General features: G+C 37.3%; 2 non-coding genes across 2 annotated transcripts; both read right to left on the bottom strand.

Annotated features, from left to right (window-relative positions):
• Positions 1-13598: 13598 nt before the first annotated feature.
• On the bottom strand, positions 13599-13706 carry LOC137622117 (U6 spliceosomal RNA). Its single transcript, XR_011040371.1, has one exon. It is a non-coding gene; the product is annotated as a U6 spliceosomal RNA (small nuclear RNA).
• Positions 13707-18975: 5269 nt separating this feature from the next.
• LOC137622116 (U6 spliceosomal RNA) lies at positions 18976-19083 on the bottom strand. Its single transcript, XR_011040370.1, has one exon. It is a non-coding gene; the product is annotated as a U6 spliceosomal RNA (small nuclear RNA).
• Positions 19084-20415: the final 1332 nt, after the last annotated feature.

Below are 20415 nucleotides of genomic sequence, written 5' to 3'. Positions count from 1 at the left end.
TCTTCAGGCTGGTGTGATCGTGAGCCTTCGGGCTCTCGTCATGTTGATCCTGCGGGTTTTCTTGACAGTAGGAGTCCTTCGGGACTCCGTTGCGCTGATTCTTTGGGCTCACGCGACTCGAAACTTTCGGGTTTCAGTTACGCTGAACTTTCGGGCTCTCATAACGATGGTAACATTGAGCCTTCGGGACCTCGTGTCATCAGTCACGCTGACCTTTCGGGGTCTCGTGACAGAGGAACTTCGGTTCCTCGTTACGCCGACCCTTCGGGGTCTCGTAACTTTAGTTATACTGATCCCTAAGGCTCTCGTAACTTTAGTCACTCTGACACTTTGGTGTTTTGTAACAGAGACTTTTTTGGGGTCTCGCATCACAGGCTACGTTAGGCCTTTGGTCTCTCGCCCTGAGTCACTCTGATCCTTCTGGGGCTCGCGACAGAGGAACTTCGTTTTCTCATTGTGCTGACCCTTCAGGGTCTCGCAACACAGTACACGCTGAACCTTCGGGTTCTCGTGACCCTAGTGATTATGAGTCTTCCTCGTATGACAGAGAGTTTTCGATTCTCGTTGTGTTGAGCGATTGCGCTCTCACAACTTACGCTACCGTGAACCTTCTGCTGATCGTAGCAATGAATTCTCTCCTAAGCCCCAAGAGTTTTACTGTTACAACAGAGACTTTTCGGTCTCTCGTCATGCTGAGAGCTTGCGCACCCGACCAACCTTATGCACGCAACCTATCCTACGTGCGCAATCAGCGCTATGTTGAAGTGCGCGAACAGCCTAGCGCATGCAAACAACTCATTTGTACGCGCGCGTAACCAAAATGGTTACGAGTGCGTGACTATCCCGGTTCGTGCGCGGGCGGCGTGACAGAGTTTTCGAACTCTTGTCGTGCGCGTGACCATCTCTGTTCGCGCACGCTCAAGAGTTTTACTCTTATGACAGAGAGTTTTTGAACTCTCGTCGTGCGAAATGTTCGCGCACGCGAGCGTAACCATAGCGGTGCGCGCGCGCATGACCATCTCGGTTCGCGCTCGCTCAAGAGTTATACTCTTATGACAGAGTTTGTTCGTGCGCGCACGAGTTTTTCTCTTATGACAGAGAGTTTTAGAACTCTTGTCGCACGAAGTGTTCGTGCGCGTAACCAGCTTGGTGCGCGCAGCCAACTTTACGCGCGTGACCATCGTCATCAAGAGTTTAACTCTTATGACAGAGAGTTCTGATTCTCGTCACGCAAAGGGTTCGCATGCATGCGCAATTAGCGCTACGATCGCGACCATCGTCATCAAGAGTTTTACTCTTATGACAAAGAGTCTTCTGACTCTCGTCGCGCAAGTGTTAGCGCGTGCACAAAAACCCTAAGGGATGCCTGGTGCCTAAGGGTTTCCGTATCTCTACAGGTAACTATGACACAGTTCCTTTGGGTTCTGGTCACGTAACACAATTCCTGAAGATTCCATCAGGAATCAGTGACAGAGTTCCTGCGGGTTCTCGTCACAACGTCCCTTAGTGTCGTGAGAAAGAAATTCACAAATAGATTCTGAACCCCTAGGTTCTCATTGCACCGAATCTCTTGGTTCCTGCGATCCAGAGTTTTTTTTATTTTTTCTTTCTTTTTTTACTGAAAATTCTATGGTCGACCTTCCCCCTTTTTACGGTATGGGTCTTCCAAATGCGTGACTTAATACGTCACTCTACACTCTCAGTTGATTACTTTGTCAGCTAGGCTGGTTTCGCCAGCACCGATCCTTTCGTTTTCGAACGAACCACCGGCATCATCCCTCCACCCTTCCACTTCAAGTGGTTGGGTTAGCAGACGGAAATTAACAAGGAATGAAAAATTATTTACATTCCAGTTCATTTCCCCTGGCAGGCCTTGCTTGAATTAGACGGTAGTTTTCTCACAAGCGAGAAATTGTTCGATGGCACCTCCTTCGGGTTGATGGCAATTATGTCTGGTGTTCTTGAAGCAAACCCCCACATACGAGACTCCACCCTTTTCAGGAGACTCGTTCCTGAGAAGTTTTACAGAACTTCAATGGGTGTTGTTAAAACTTCACGAAGGCCGTAAGCCTCCCCAAAGCACACGCTCTATTCAAGACAAAACTGTGAGTTTATTGTCATAGACTCGGGTTCTACCGTTGGATTGAGTCAGCCGCTCCCATCATTGTACCTTGGGTACAACGACTTACCGTTTTACATGATAGACTTCTGAGACTTTCTATTCTACCCTTAAAGGGTTATTATCTCAAACAATTAGTCCCGAAGGAGCAGTGTTAGCTTATGTTTTAGAACGAGAGCAACATCGTGGGCAGCTTTTCATTACGTTTACGAACGTTTCAAAACCCGCCCACGGGGAAACCATACATCCCTGTCTGTGCATGAACGTTGGCTAGCTCCTCCCATAAAGAGGAGGGTCAAACCAAAGGAGAAATAATTGCATTTATAACTGTATATTTTATTTGAGAACATGTGTGCTCTTATTCAAAAAGTTATTACAGCTAGTCAATGATAAAAAATTCCTTGGGCAATAATGTTGCGATTCGTTGCACATACATTATTCCTGCAACCGGATTCATTGCAAACGTTTCCTGAAGGTAGAGATTACGCATGCGCTAGTGCAGACGGGCAAGTACATATGCGTGCAAGCGATCTTTCCAATAAGGGCTATATACATCTTGCAATTAGACCTCCGGTCTATTAAGTTGTATAGTTATATCCCTTACTGAAACCAGGTTATTCAGTACATTACTTGGCTACTTTCCTGTAACCAGACATAAGGCATTTACATTCTGCCTTCTTATAAACATTTTTTCCTTTCCCCCGATCGGAAGTCTTAGTCTCCAACAAAGGCTTTGGCTGGAAACTTATCATAAGCATATCTGTTCCCTAGTAGGGAACATTTAATATAAATGCTAGTTTACCAATCGGAAACAGAGAAGTACGAACGTTTTTGTCCTAAGAAGGAGAAACCCCCTTTATGAAGGTTTTCAATGTTCTCCAACTGAGTTCCGGACACAACTTTTAAGTCGAGCTATGCATGTATGCTTGTCATGCTCATAGTTCTGTGTTACTACTCCGTAGTAGACTTATGCTTATTACCCATCTAACAATAGATTGAAGATACGTCTCAATCTCCACTTGGAGTTGGTTGGATGTGTTCGGTAATTACTGTACAGTCTCCTGTCTGGAAAGCGATCTCTATGGAGTTTCGCCCTTGTAACATAAGCTGTACTGATTAGCTGGTACCGTTTGGTATTGGTCTTATTCGGCCAACCACTCTAGATTGGTGGCAGTTGGAGGGAGGACAGGCTGTTCCCCTTCATTGCAAGAACATGCAAATAGTTACACATGTCGACATCACCTCGATATGTGTTTATTGCTATGCAATCTCCCCCCCCCACCCCCCGCTGGATGATGGGTGGCAGACGAGAGCTTCAGCAAAGAGGCCTATCTTCTCGTCTTCCCTCTGGATTCGATGCTCTCGTTAATGCGTCGGAAGAGGGGGCGGGGATATGCCGCGCCGTTCCATCCTCTCCCGTTGGCCTGATTCAGAAAGGTACCAGTATTCACCTCTCTTAGAGAACCATCTAGCAGTACGAAGCCTCAGATGGACAGAGGACAACTTGTTGCCCCCATCTGCTTGCGTCATTCCGGGTACAGGAATGTGCTTGCAGATAATCTGAACAGGACTGCTCAGATAGTGGGCTCCTAGTGTCTTTGAATCATCTTGTATCCAACAAAGTCTTAACTTTGTGAGGTCCCCGACTGTGGTTATGCTCACAACGGCCCTGAACTTCAGGGTCCCGCTCAACTGTTCCCCACTCTTTGAACACCAGGCCCTCAAACAAGATGTATTCCAAGATCGATGGGGCGGCCTAGAGGTGTGGTTTTTTTTTTTTCCCCCATTTGGCCTGGTGAGAAAGTCCTCAACCAAGTCAGGATAAGCAAGATCTTATCAATGACTCCAATAGCTTTGCTATGGCATCCCGCAGAATGGTTCCCGGACCTTCTGCAGCTCCCGACGGAGTTCTGAGGGATCATCCTCCACGGCACGATCTTCCAAGCAGCCACATGCTAGCACCTTCCTAAGCCGTAGTTTTGCTTCAACTTCACGCCTGGGATGGCCCTACACCACCTCTCTCAGAGAGGCCTCTCGCAACAAGTTGCGGAAAAGATGTCTAGGCACCTCAGACACTTTTCAGCGTTTATCTTCCAGAGGAAGTGTTCGGTCCTTTGTAACTGATGTCGTGGAAGGGGATTCTCTCCCATCGATGCCTTTACTTATACAAGTTTGAGATAACTTGTCCCCCGTCGGATCTCAACCTCCTCCCGGGAACGCGGTTCAGGTCCTTCAGTCCCGGAAGGCCCCTCTCTATGAACTTTTATGCCAGGCAGTAGATCGCTTCCTTACATGGAAGACAGCCCTTTTTTACTCACTTGGGCTTTGACCAAGAGAGTTAGTGTTGTATGATCCATCTTCTGATATCTCCTACTCTAGGAGACGGGGAGAAGTAATCCTCAGCGGCGTCCCTGAGTTGATTGCCAAGACTCAAAATGCCAGTGTGCTGTACCCTAGGTGCAGCCCATTTCGGACCGAGAGTCTTCGTCCAGTAACCGAGGACCCATCAACTTGGATTTTTACCCAGTGAGGAGTCTGTGGTGTTACCTTAAAAGAACGACACCGCACTGTTGACCAGCACGGGGAAGGTCAAGAGGAGCATCACAAGGATTTCCTTCCCCTCTGGGATCGGAAGGCTATTGATGTTGCTCTCAATCTAGACCCTCCTCCATCCAAAGACCCAGAGCTCGTAACGTCAGTGGCGTTGCTACATCCCTGGCGTTTAAGAAACTACTCTGTGGCGCAGATACTGTTAGTGGGCATGCAGAAGCGTCAATCGACCTTCACGGCCCACTATCTGCAAAGACGTAACCCACAGAAACATGGAGACCTTTTCCATTGGTCCTGTGGTGGTCGCACAACAAATGGTCTAAACACCTCAGGCTCTTGGATGGACAAGTAAGGTAGGGTTGAGGGCTGAGGTTACCCAGATTAGTCTGGGGTGAATGAGTAAGAATGACTGACTTCTTTCTTTCTTTCACCTTCTCCCCTCTTGGGAAAACAGCTCCACAAGCCTCAGCATAGCTGATCTCACCTCGCTGGAGGTAAGACTCATTTCCCTTGTGCCTCCTAATTATAGAATAATATTTTGTTACGTCCCCAATACCTTTTGGAGGGAGTGTTTTAGGTAAGCCTTAACCCTGGATAGGTACGGTCCTCGGACACCCCTTTAAGGGTATACTCGGACGCGAACGACCCCGACGCCAAAAAAAATTCTTGAAAAATCAGTTTTTGCAGTAACCTCCTTTTTTCTTTTGCCAAAAAAAAACTTCAATGAATGCTTAAAACAACTGTAAAGATAAATACTACTCATCTGCAGAAAAACTATTTATTATAAATATTTTAAAAAATTAAGTAGAAAAAAAAAAGACCTGACATAAAAATTCATAAAAAAAAAGTTTATACATATATACACAAATCCTTTTAGGAATTGATTCTTGAATGTTTAGGACACATCTTGATGTATTTTGGATGAAGTCAGACCCATGGAGGTGAAGATCTGAAATGAGAAAAAAAGGGTAACTTTTTTTGGCCAAAAAAAATTGTCCAAATTTCATGAATTTTTTTGGGTACCCAAATGAAATAGGAAGTGGCTAATTTTTTTAGGGAATAAACATATGTTATCCTAAAATAGAAATATGTAAAAAAATCTTCATTATTTTGTAAATTACATTTATATCAGGGGCCATATCTAAAGGTAATTTTTTGAGTACTTGGAAATTTCGTAAAAAAATACATATATTTAATATATAATATGATATTTATGCAGGTAAAAATATACCAAAATATCACAAATTCTATAGGGAACAAGAATATATATAGATAGGGCAGCTTACGCTTCGGATATGTCCACAAAATGGCCGCCAACCACACTGACTCAGACTCCCTAATCTGCCACTTGAAATGTAGGAAGGGTATGTCAATTTCAAGGTGTTATTTACTAATCTAATTATTATTGGATATGCATAAAAATTGTATGGTGGGTTGCTGGATAATTGTCGATTATTTTACGTTTATAAAATTAGAATTCTGACCCAAAAAATGTTTTTTGAAGGGAAATAAAATCGAAAAAAAAAAATGTAAAACAATATTTTAGCTAAAAAAATTTGATGATATTCAATCAAAAAAAAAGTAAACAAAATTTTCCGACAAATAAACATCTAGAGGAATCATTACTCTGTGATAGTTCCTTAGTACGTAGTAATTTTGAAAGAATTGGGAAAAAACGAAAAAATGGCAATCACCGGAAAATCGAACACATACCTATATATACGCCATATCTGGCTAAAAAAAAGATAGGCATGGGTAGCCAGATCATCTAGAAACACTTTCCAACACTATAAAAATATAAGTTTTGCGACACTACTTGCCAATTCCTTACGGTAACATGACTAAGCAAAAAAATGCAAAACAAATAAAAAGGGGCACTCGTGGAAAAATGGCCATTCTAATATACGGCATTTCAGAAAAAAAAAATTTCAGCCACGTGCTAGGCAAACCATCAAGGCATATTTTCCGACAAATAAACATATAAATGAAATATTACTCTGTGATAGTTCCTTAGTACGTAGTAATTTTGAAAGAAATGGGAAAAAAACGAAAAAATGGCAATCACAGGAAAATCGAACACATACTTATATATACGCCATATCTGGCTAAAAAAAAAATAGGCATGGGTAGCCAGATCATCTAGAAACACTTTCCAACACTATAAAAATATAAGTTTTGCGACACTACTTGCCAATTCCTTACGGTAACATGACTAAGCAAAAAAATGCAAAACAAATAAAAAGGGGCACTCGCGGAAAAATGCCCAACATTCTAATATACGGCATCTCAGATAAAAAAAAAAGACATGCACGTGTTAGCCCAACCATCAAGGCACACTTTCTAACACATAAACATGAAAAAAAAAATCAATAATATACGGCAATTCCTTACTACGTAGTAAATTTTTACAAATATTGAAAAAAAAACAGAAATTGGCAACCGCAGTTAAATACCCAATATACCAATAACTACGTCGTATCTGACAAAAACAAAATCACGCATGGGTAGCCAGATCATCTAGACACACTTTCCAACATTAAAAAAGCAAAAGTTTTACGACACTATTTCGCAATATCTTACGGAAAAATGACTTGGCAAAAAAATTAAAAAAAATTAAAAAGGGACACTCGCGGTAAAATGCCCGACATTCTAATATACGACATCTCAGATAAAAAAAAAGACATGCACGTGTTAGCCCAACCATCAAGGCACACTTTCTAACACATAAACATGAAAAAAAAAATGAATAATATACGGCAATTCCTTACTACGTAGTAATTTTTACAAATATTGAAAAAAAAACAGAAATTGGTAACCGCAGTTAAATACCCAATATACCAATAACTACGTCGTATCTGACAAAAACAAAGTCATGCATGGGTAGCCAGATCATCTAGACACACTTTCCAACACTAAACAAGCAAAAGTTTTACGACACTATTTGGCAATATCTTACGGAAAAATGACTTGGCAAAAAAATGAAAAAAAATGAAAAAGGGGCACTCGCGGTAAAATGGTCCTCGTGGTGATGAACGACATTTTAACTAAAAAAAAAAAACATGCACATGGTAGCCAAACAATCCACCAAGACTTTCCACAACTGATAACCTATACAAGTTGCACCATTCTACGACAATTTCATAATACGTAATAACTTTGATAATTATGCAAACTACCTCAGAAGGGTAAACTCGGACGCGAACGACCCCGACGCGTCTCAGAAATCGGGGAAGGAGTACAGCTACAGCAATGCACATCTGGACACTACTAGAGCGTGTAGGGGAGACACCTCCTGCAGGTCGATCACCCACAAATTCAGTCACAGGGGTGAGTCACGTGAGAAAAACCTGTTTTTTTTTGACGCTCGGGGTCGCAAACGACCCACCGTACCTATCCAGGGTTAATAACAATAGGTTTTGTACTCGAGTTCCTATGTTAAAGACAAACCACACTGTTAGTTCCATTCATACACAAGCTTCTACAGGCCACTATCAGTGCATTACCTCGTATTGGCACTTGATTTTAGCGAGGGTAGGGTCCTGCCTACTATTGATCGCAGATCAAAATAGAGAGGACCCCGGGTCATGACCAAGGCCAGTTGGTGAGGACTTCCTCCCTCCTAAGAGTAAGCCACCCCCATAAATAGCGGAGGGTTTGTATTTATGCCGGAACAAATGAAGAATTTGTAAGTAATTTGTATTTTTCCTAGTATACAAACCTGGAGCTATTTATACAAATTAGCCCGCCACCCTGTCCCCCAAGAAGTCCAGCCATAAAGCAAAACGGTTACTCAGCCGAGAGGTGTGAGTGAGCAGGGTAGACAGTCTAACAACAACCCCCCGCCCCCCCGCTAACTAGCAGATGGGGTAGTTATTCTTCACCAAAATTATTATGGCTCGTCTTTCAGCTACGCTGAAAGTATACCCGTATAATTAGCTCCAGGTTTATATACTAGGAAAAATACAAATTACTTACAAATTTGTTATATTTATCCACTCGATAAACAATTGTCTTGTTACCCAGGCTTTTCCATTAGCCCTCCACAACATGTTTAGGTTTTCCTTAGTGACTTGTGGGTCTAGAAGGCTTGAGCATCGGAGTGATATACCAGTAGGAGGGTCACCTTGCAATCCCCTCTGGCATTTGCACAGTGCAAGGGTAAGCCTGTCCTTCATAGGCTTATGCCCAGGTAGCCTCTTTTCTTCTGCCGGGATGTACGTTCGACGAGGCATTTAAAAAAAAAAAATAAGTCCAGTCTCAGCACAATTGAAGACTTGCTGGGGACTGTAGCCTTCCCGGACTGGCAACGCGTCGAATGTCTTAACAAAGGCTGCGGCCGCTTTCGTGTCCGAGCTTGCAGCCTCCCCATGACGCACCACCAAATGAATGCCTGAGTGTCTCTTAAATTTTTCAAACCACCCACGAGAAGCCTTGAACTATGGGGGTTCCTGCTTTGATGTTCCTTCTCCTGTGTCAGCTTCGGCCTGAACATGTACGAGATAACCAAAAATGGTGCTGTCTTTCTGTCAGATTATTGCTTCGGTGATAGTGTCTCCAGCCATTTCTTTATCCTTTATCCAGACAAGCAGCAGTGTCTCCATCTCATTGTGGACGTGGCTCCTCTTGCTAGAGAAAACAGTCACGCCCTTAGAAGGTGTTACTGCTTTGATAGCTTCCTTCTGCTTCAAGATCGTTCCTATCGTAGACGGATTTCGGCCATATTCCTTCGCGAGCACACTGAACCGCATATCAGCCTTGTAGTTCTTGATTATTTCCATCTTCATCTCCATGGATAGCATCATCCTCTTCTTACTCTTGACATTAGCGACTTTCTTGGGACCCATGCTTAATAATGTAACGTAATTACACAATACAGTACTGTACAATTGTTACGAAAGCGAAATCACAAACACTTAAGTCAATGCATACGATACCGCTGCCTATATGAAAAGACATAGGAACGCCAATGCGTAGATGCATGATGGGATACAGTACTGTAGATGCTGACCAATAAGAGAGCAGGATCTCATGCTGGTAACTAGCATCTGAGTAGGGTGATAACCAATGGGAGCGAGTTTACTGGCTGGCGGCGCAAATTTTAAAATGGGTCTCGGACACGGTAGAGCTCTCGCACCGTACTTCCTTTCGTTGCCCGAAACATTTTTCATGATGCAAGTTGTAAAATTCTTCACATCTTGCTTCGCAGAGTGAAAATTTTGTAAGCAAATTCTTTCGTATGGAGAGGTTTGATTGGAGGTGTAAATCTAAGGTTAGCCATTACAGTCCGGTCATTTCAGCTGTGGTAGGGGAAGTGGTTGATAAAACGGATTCATTTCCATGGCTCAAAATTCTTTATTTAATAGAAAAGAAAAATAGAAATATGTTAATGTATCGTCAGATACGGTAGGAACAATAGTGCCATATCTTGGTCTTTAGAAATGAAAAGATTTCTTGTGGGTACATGTGATACTTCCCCCCTTAACATACAGTAATGACCACAGTTTGTACACTTTATACATTTATGATTCATAATGATTTATCAGTAGCTTGTAACGTGTTTAAGATGGATGGAAATGACTGTATGATAGGAAGGTTTCATATCGAGGGGCCGAAACATTTGACAAAAACGAGAGCTAAAGAACTGCATCTAATTGAAGGTAGACTCATTGTCGGTACCGCAATGATGGTAAATGACCCCCCCCCCCCAAAAAAAAAAAAAAAAAAAAAAAAAAAAAGTTACGCGATATTGAAGAAGTCGCTGATTGGTCATACTCAAGGTTGCAATGGTGTTTTGGTGGTAATGATTAGAGAAAATAGGAAATTGAAAACAATTTTCTTAGGGAATATATTCATTTGCATCCAAAGATACGCACAGTATTAGAAAGTTTACTGAAAACGTGTAGAGAGGTTATGAATTGTAGGTTTCATCTTATGTCTGGATAGTGCCAGACCCAGGCATGTTTTCCAGTGCTTGAAATATCAATTTTCAATGCTTTTTTGTGATGATAAGTAGGCGAGTTTTAATTGCATGTCTGAAATGGAAGATAGTGATCTGGAAAACTCTCTCTCTCTCTCTCTCTCTCTCTCTCTCTCTCTCTCTCTCTCTCTCTCTCTCTCTCTCTCTCTCTCTCTCTCTCTCGTTGCCATAAGCATCCGTTGCCATCCCTTCGTAGATTTTCATAAATGGAAATTATTATTGGCTTTAGCATTACCGCTTGCCTCGACGACTTTTCCTTGTAGAATTTCCTATGGAACTGTCATAAACACCCGCTAGCTTCAGTGCTAATTTTATTTATTTTTTTCTGCCAAATTCGATTGCGATAAGATGTAGGATGAATTGTTTTTTCAAACGTTAATTGTTCAGATTGCCTTGCTTTGTGGAAGATAGATATTGTCTGTTGTTTATTGTACGATTAATTTATGATTTAATGCTGATTTCGCTAGTTGTAGTAATGTTAACAGATTTGATTTAGTCAAGCAAAAGTCGAGTGCTTTTGGATGCCTGTTGAATAATTATTGATATGATAATAGTTACGAAGTATGATGCAGGTTAAATTGTTTTATATAACATTACATGTATAGGGTTGAACTCTTGATTTGCATTATTTTTGCATGCGTTTTGTTGATTTGTGTTCAGTTTTATCACTGAAATAAAAATTTTTATTTTTGACAACATCAGGAAGTGCCCTCAAAAAAAAAAAAAAAAATATATATATATATATATATATATATATATATATATATATATATATATATATATATATATATATATATATATATATATATATATATATATGTGTGTGTGTGTGTGTGTGTGTGTGATGGTACTAATTAACATATTAGTGCAACGTCTATACGAGTATGAGGTCAACACTTTTGGAATGTTAAAATGAAAGCTGTGAAGAATTGCATGTGTGTGTGTGTGTGTGTTTTTCTAAAGGTATCGCAAGTAACCATTTTATTTATTCTTAATCTGTGAAAAAAATTGTCTCCTTATAATTTTAATATTGGCATATATATATACCGAACGAGAATAAATCTAATGCTTTCTTGGCAGTTGAATCTGTGGACATTCAGATGTTCAAACTTACAGCTTATATATAATTTTTTTTTTTATGTTGAACATGCTGACATAAGTCTCTCTACTTATATGACAGATCTATTTTAAGTTTTTTTTGCTGATCTTAATGTATTTTAGATTCAGAATTCATTACTTCTCATGTTTTTCCCCTTATTTCCTTTCCTCATTGGACTATTTTTCCCTGTTTAGTGACGGGTTCAGCATCCAGCATCAGCTTCGTTAGCAATAGTAATAATATAATGATTTGCCAGCTTATTTTAGAACTTATACAAGAAGAATCCCCATCAATCGACCTCCCATACTCCGGTCCAATAGGTTATTCTGATAACTATTATAGAATAGACATAAAAAAACATATCTAGATATATTTAGGAGAATATCACACTTTTAATTCAATCAACTCCCGGTGTCTTTTCTTAAACCCTTTAATCGCATTTCTCATCTTTTTTTTTAATTCTGCTAGTACATTTATTACTTAGCTTTCCCCTCTGTATATCATTCCCCTAGTAAAAGTTCTTTTTAATTTTCTCTTAGTGTTCCTCCTTACCTTCTCTCATCTGTTTTATCTCCAATAATCTATTAAAGTATTTTCTCGGTATTTTCCCCCAAATACACTTTGCATTCCTCTTGGGGAGTCGGACATTTCCTAAAATTGGGTCTCTTTCTAACTAACACATTTTCACATGACTTTTCTCATTCATTGAAGAAACTCTGTACTTAGAAACAATTTATTCAGATCTTTCAGCAAAACCATTTCATGCTTTCCAAAACCAGCCTGCACTCGCAGATTCTGACTTTCCCAAAAATATTCTCTTTTACTCTCCTTATTTTTCATTCCTTGACCATAGGCGGTCACTTATCTTAGCATTAGGCCATATAATCCTTGAAATAACACTTGTACTAAACACATTTGTACTTACTGAACGATCCATAGAATATTCCTGACACCGAGAGATACCACTTCCCTTCAACTTACAGTTCTCTTTGATGCAATCACTCTTTTACATTCCCATTCCTGCCATGGTCACACGAGCTGGGCAAATACCGATTTTAACAATATTTTGATTTTTTTTTCTTCAGTACGATGAAAACTTGTTTGCTAGATTGCTTTACCTTAAGTAAAGCTCGGGCTCTTGTGTTGGCAGCCAAAAATACAATTAGAACGACTGTGCACGACTCCATAGAAAACGGGATTAAAATATGAAGTATGCGTGGTTGTCTGTTCTTAATTGAATGGTAAAATAATGGGGTCTAACCGGGTCCAAGTTAGTCCCGATGCTTTATTTAATTTATCATGCAATATAAGAACATTAATTGGAACACTATTGTCTTACGTTTAAAAGGAAACGGATATTATGAAGTATTAGCATGTGTTTCCCCGCCACTAGCTGTCTTTCTATTCAGCCTGTTGTGATCTGTGTTTTATATATTACGGAGAGTGAACTTATTGGACGGTAAATTTCAGGTCTTTTGTGTCTACCCCTGTGTGAATTAGTATAATGGTAAAGTTTCTCCAATCAGTAGCTAAGTCTTTAGATCATATTCCGTGCGAAGAAATTATCAACATATACAAGGCCTACATATACAGTAGTCTGTCCATCAGAGCATAAAAAAAAAAATAAAACTTTCATAATAAAAAATCTCTTTGGTGCTGCTTTGTGAAAGAAAGGCATTAACAGTTTCTGACTTATTACACAATTAAATTACACAATATTTCGTGCGAAAGGAGACCTGGATTCGAACCTATGCTACGCAGCGCAGATGAATTTAGAAAAAAAAAATCTTTCATTATATTAACATATTTTACCTTTAACATTATTCCGGAGCAAAGAGAAAATTAATGCGGCCAAAAATGGGATTCGCTTCACGATTCAGCGTGTCATCCTTGCGCAGGGGTCCATGCTAACCTTCTCTGTATCGCTCCCATTTTGGTATATGTACCGCCGAGGCAGGTACACTTTGCAAGGTGGAGTTTTCCAACCAGATGATTCACAATCTCGAAGGAGTATTGCTAACGCAACAATATTGATCCCATCGACTCTATTTCATTCAGCTAAAGAATAAGCATTGGGGAAATTTCGAATCATTTTCACAAACGCTTAATTCGATAACAAATGATATCGTTGAAAATTGTGATGTTCAACCGTATGCCAAACGTTTTACTCCCCCCCCCCCTCTCTCTCTCTCTCTCTCTCTCTCTCTCTCTCTCTCTCTCTCTCTCTCTCTCTCTCTCTCTCTCTCTCTGTCTAGGTTAGATTCACCGTAAAAGCCAATTTCCGAATGCATAGACTATTTATGATTCTCTTCTTTTGGGCATAGATGGTCTGATTTCTAAACATTAAAGGTAAGGGTTCATGTTTGAATCGTTTTACATTTATAGTGCATCACTATATGTGTGATATATACGAACAAACAAAAACATACATAATCACTATTGATATATATATATATATATATATATATATATATATATATATGTATATGTATATATATATATATATATATATATATATGTATGTATGTATATATGTATGTATATATATATGTATGTATATATATATATATATATATATATATATATATATATATATATATATATATATATATATATGTATGTGTATATATATATATATATATATATATATATATATATATATATATATATATGTATGTATATATATATATATATATATATATATATGTATGTATATATATATATATATATGTGTGTGTATATATATATATATATATATATATATATATATATATATATATATATATATATATTCTCATACGCTTATTGACACAAAGGGCCTCGGTTAGATATCGTCAGTCATCTTTATCTTGAGCTTTTGTCGATACCTGTCCTTTCATAATCTCCTACTTCACGTTTCATATTCCTTAGTCATGTAGGCCTGGGTCTTCCAACTCTTCTAATGCCCTATGAAGCGTAGTTGAAAGTTTGGTGCACTAATGTCTCTTGGGGAGTGCAAAGAGCATGCCCAAACCATCTCCATCTACCCCTTACCATGATGATCTCATCCATATTTGGCACTCGAGTAATCTCTCATATAGTTTCATTTCTAATTCTGACCTGAATTTTAACTCCAAATATTCTTCTGGGGTCTTTGTTCTCAAATCTACTAAAACCATTGGAGATTATTTCATTGTCATACCATGACTTTTCCATACAGTAACACCGATCTCACTAAACTGATATATAGCCTGATTTTTATATATAATTTCAGGCAATTTGATTTCCAAATTTTCTTAAGCTAGCCATTATCTGATTTACTTTTTTCAATCTTTCATAAAACTATTTTTAAAGATCCTCTACTAGAGATCATAGTTCCTGAAAATTCCAATGATTCCACCTCATTAATCCTTGTTCCTTCCAATGATATTCTATCTTCCATTGCAGCTCATAACAGACCCCCCCCAAAAAAAAAAATCCATTTAATTGTAGGGCTTACTTCAATCCAGCCCTTATGGGAATCTTCATTATATTCCGGTCATTTAGTCTCTATATGCGGTTGGCTTTCCAGTGGGGAAAGGCAATAAGGGGGGAAAAACATGAGAAGTAGTGAATTCTGAATTTAAAATATTTTAAGATCAGCAAAAGAAAAGCTTAAAATAGATCTGTCATATAAGAAGAGAGACTTATGTCTGCATGTTCAACATAAAAAGTAAAAAAAAAAAAAAAAAACATAAACTGTAAGTTTGAACTTCTAAACGTCCACCGATTCAACTGCCAAGAAAGCGTTAGATTTATTCTCGTTCGACATATATATGCTAATAATACAGTAATAAGGAGACAATTTTTTTTTTCTACAGATTAACAATAAATAAAATGGCTACTTTCGATACCTTTAAAAAAACACACCCACAATTCTTCACAGATTTCATTTTGACATTCCAAAAGTGTTGACCCCATACCCGTATAAACGTTGTACAAATATGTTCAGTAGTACCATCATATATATATATATATATATATATATATATATATATATATATATATATATATATATATATATATATATATATATATATATATTGGAGGGGTGGGGGGCTACGGGCCAAGCAAGGGAAAGAAGTGTTGGCTTTAATACACTACGAACGAACGAGGGGGAGGGGGGGGTTGTGTTATATATGAGGCGCTTCCTTCTGTTGTCAAAAATAAATTTGAATAGACCCAGCACAAAATCAAGGTGCAAATTAAGGTGTGAAACTTCTTTTTATTAAAACCTAATTTATGATGTCCATATAATTTGAAAGGTTCACGAAATCTACAGAAAATTGGCCATGGTGAAACAGTCCATGGATAAAAGCATTAACTGTTACATCTGCAGACACCTATACTGGTCATGAACTTAAACCTGTCACTAGGCGAAAATTTTAAGCAAGCACTCCAGCTTCCCAGTTAGGGTCACGTGCAAATTGTTAGTTCAAATTACGACCACACAAGACGAAACTCAACTGCACCAAACCTAGCTGATGAAAGGACAGTTTAACGAGTGTAAATGTGACCCTTATAATCAGTTATTCTAGACGGTGGTAAATAGTTTCCACAACAGTTGCATCATCGGTATTATCTTTCCAAGGTAACAACTGTAAAGCAATTGCTTCTCCTATTCCCCCTATGGAAATGGCTGACTAATGTTGCATGGTTCTTGATTCCTCTACATAACCCAGCTATGGAAGTTTCCGCTCCTTCTATGTAACAGGATTCTAACAATCTTCCATCTTCCAATGATCATTATAAAAAGGAAGATATTAAAATTAACCAGACCAATGAGACAAACTCGACTCTTACATGGCTGGCCGGAATAAATTCAAGGGGGAGGAGAAAATATGTGTTATAAATAATGGATTAAAGAAAATAGTAAATAAATAAAAAAAATTTACAAGATAAAACTGCAATGAATAGAAATTTAAAATTTATCTATCAAACCCATGATTCTTGAAAGTTAAATTCTTAAAAAGAGAGAAACTCAGAATCAGATAAAATGTCAGACAAAATTTGCTTACCAAAGTATCTATAATTTTGTCTTATGAAAGGTTCTGAATCGCAAAAAAAAAAATAAAAAAATAAAAATATGTAGTATGGTTACAATAGTGTCACACTCGCTGCATCTGGGAACTGTCTCACGAGATGTGCACATTTGACAAAAATCCAAAGGTCAATCTTATAAGACCAATACGTAATCTAACTAAACCTACTCCCTTCCTTTTATTTTTCTGAATTTCTGATAATTCCAAAGGAGAAACAACTGATTTTATTTGTTTGAGATTCATTATTCCACATTGTTTGTCATTTTGTTATAAAAGGGTTTATGATGGTTATATTTACTCCTTAGCGGAGTATAAAACTCCTCTTTCATTACCAATAACTCCAACACAGACAGGAATTTCATCTTCCAAGGAAGACCATATATTGCCCCCACACTTTTCTAACAACTCCCATAGGCCTCAGTCGTATAATTTTGAGATCTATGTGCAAATTTATGGAAAATTACTTAAAATAATGTTAAAATCACACAAAATCGTGATTCATATTTCATTAAAGATTAAAAGTTACTGAAATAACAATAAACATGAATCTTCACCTTTAATAATATTATAATTATTATCATTATTATTATTATTATTATTATTATTATTATTATTATTATTATTATTATTATTATTATCATCATGATTGTTGTTGTTATTGTTATGAGCTAAGCTACAACCCTGGCCGGAAAAGCAAAATACTATAAGCCCAAGTGCTCCAACAGGTAAGAATAGCCCAGTAAAGAAAGGGAATAAGGAAATAAATAGACGATATGAGAAATATTGAACAATTAGAATGAAATATTCTAAAACAGTAACAACATCAAAACAGATATTTCATATATAAAGTATAAAAAAATTTACGTCGACCTCTTCAACATGAAATAATTTGCTGCAAGTTTGACCTTTTGAAGTTCTACCGATTCAACTACCATATTAGATAGATCATTCCACAGCTTGGTCACAGCTGGAATAAAACTATTAGAATACTGTGTAGTATTGAGTCTGATGATGGAGATGGTCGGAATATTAGAATTAACTGCACATCTAGTATTACGAACATGATGGTACTGTCCGGGAACATCTAAATGCAAAAAATGATCAGAGTTAAAAAAAAAATCTTATGCAACATGCATAACGAACTAATTGAACGATGGTGCCAGAAATTACTATCTACAAATCAGGAATAAGAAATTTAATATTGCGAAAAATCCTATCCAACAAATTAAGAGGAGAATAATCAGAAGACCAGACAGGAGAACAATACTCGAAACAAGGTACAATGAAAGAATTAAAACACTTCTTCAGATTAGATTGATCACCGAAAATCTTAAAAGACATTCTCAATAGGTAAATTTTTTGTGCAATGGAAGAAGACACCGACCTAATGTGTTTCTCAAAAATAAATTTGCTGTCGAGAATCACACCTAAAGTTTTAAAAGAGTCATACAGAGTTAAACATTATCAATGCTGATATCCGGATGTTGAGGAGCCACTGACCTACTTACAATCATAATTTGCACCATGCAATAATTTTAGTTAGATCTCTGTTAAGCAAAATTCTTCTCTTGACATGTTTATAAATAATGTAGATTATGTTTGTACGCCACATGTAAACATGAATTTGCAAGAATTTGCATGCCAAAGATAAAACTGAACACAAATCAACCAAACGCATGCAAAAATAATGCAATGCAATATAGTTCAACACTATAAACAATTTCACCTGCATCACACTTCGTAACTATTATCATCCCAATAATTTTTCAACAGGCATCCAAAAGCACTCGAATTTTGCTTGACTAAATCAAATCTGTTAACATTACTACAACTAGCGAAATCAGCATTAAATCATAAATTACTCGTACAACAAACAACAGATAATATCTATCTTCCACAAAGCAAGACAATCTGAACAATTAACGTTTGAAAAAAAACTTTCATAATAAAACTTTTCTGTGATGCTGCTTTGTGAAAGAAAGGCATTAACAGTGTCTAACTTATTACACAATTAAATTACACAATTAATATTTCATGCGAAAGGTGACCATGGATTCGAACCTATGCTACGCAGCGCAGATGAATTTAGAAAAAAAAAGAATATCTTCTGTTATATTAACATATTTTATCTTTAGCATTATTCCAGAGCAAAGAGGAAATGAATGCGGCCAAAAATGGGATTCGCTTCACGATTTAGCGTGTCATCCTTGCGCAGGGGTCCATGCTAACCTTCTCTGTATCGCTCCCATTTTGGTATATGTACCGCCGAGGCAGGTACACTTTAGAAGGATGAGTTTTTCAACCAGATGAATCACAATCTCGAAGGGATATTGCTAACGCAACAATATTGATCCCATCGACTCTATTTCATTTAACTACAGAATAAGTATTGGGGAAATTTCGAGTAATTTTCACAAACGCTTAATTCGATAACAAATGATATCGTTGAAACTTGTGATGTTCAACCGTATGCCAAACGTTTTACTCACCCCACCCCACCCCTCTCTCTCTCTCTCTCTCTCTCTCTCTCTCTCTCTCTCTCTCTCTCTCTCTCTCTCTCTCTCTCTCTCTCTCTCTCTCTCTCTCCTTAAGATTCACCGTGAAGGCTAATTTACGAATGCATAGACTATTTATGAGTCTCCTCTTTGGGACATAGATGGTCTGATTTGTAAACATTAAAGGTAAGGGTTCGTGTTTTAATCGTTTTACATTTATAGTGCATCAATATGTATGTGTGATATATACAAACAAACAAAAACATGCATAATCACTATTGAGATATATATATATATATATATATATATATATATATATATATATATATATTAATATATATATATATATATATATATATATATATATATATATATATATATATATACATATATATATATATATATATATATATATATATATATATATATTTTAATATATATATATATATATATATATATATATATATATATTAATATATATATATATATATATACATATATATATTATATATTGATATATATATATATATATGTATATATATATATATATATATATATATATATATATATATATATATATATATATATATATATATATAGTGATTATTGATATATATATATATATATATATATATATATATATATATATATATATATATATATATATATATATATATATATATATAGTGACTATGCATGTTTTGTTTGTTTGTATATATCACACATATAGTGATGCACTATAAATGTAAAACGATTAAAACATGAACCCTTACCTTTAATGTTTACAAATCAGACCATCTATGCCCAAAGAGGAGACTCATAAATAGTCTATGCATTCGGAAATTAGCTTTTACGGTGAATCTAAACTAGACAGAGAGAGAGAGAGAGAGAGAGAGAGAGGGGGGGGGGTAAAACGTTTGGTATTCGGTTTAACATCAAAATTTTCAACGATATCATTTGTTATCGAATTAAGCGTTTGTGAAAATGATTCAAAATTTCCCCAATACTTATTCTTTAGCTGAATGAAATAGAGTCGATGGGATCAATATTGTTGTGTTAGCAATACTCCTTCGAAAATGTGAATCATCTGGTTGAAAAACTCCCCCATGCAAAGT

Source organism: Palaemon carinicauda, chromosome 28, assembly GCF_036898095.1.
Source record: "Palaemon carinicauda isolate YSFRI2023 chromosome 28, ASM3689809v2, whole genome shotgun sequence".
NCBI classification, from domain to species: domain Eukaryota; kingdom Metazoa; phylum Arthropoda; class Malacostraca; order Decapoda; family Palaemonidae; genus Palaemon; species Palaemon carinicauda.
Note: the sequence above shows the minus strand (reverse complement) of the source record. Positions and strands in the feature narration are given on the sequence as shown.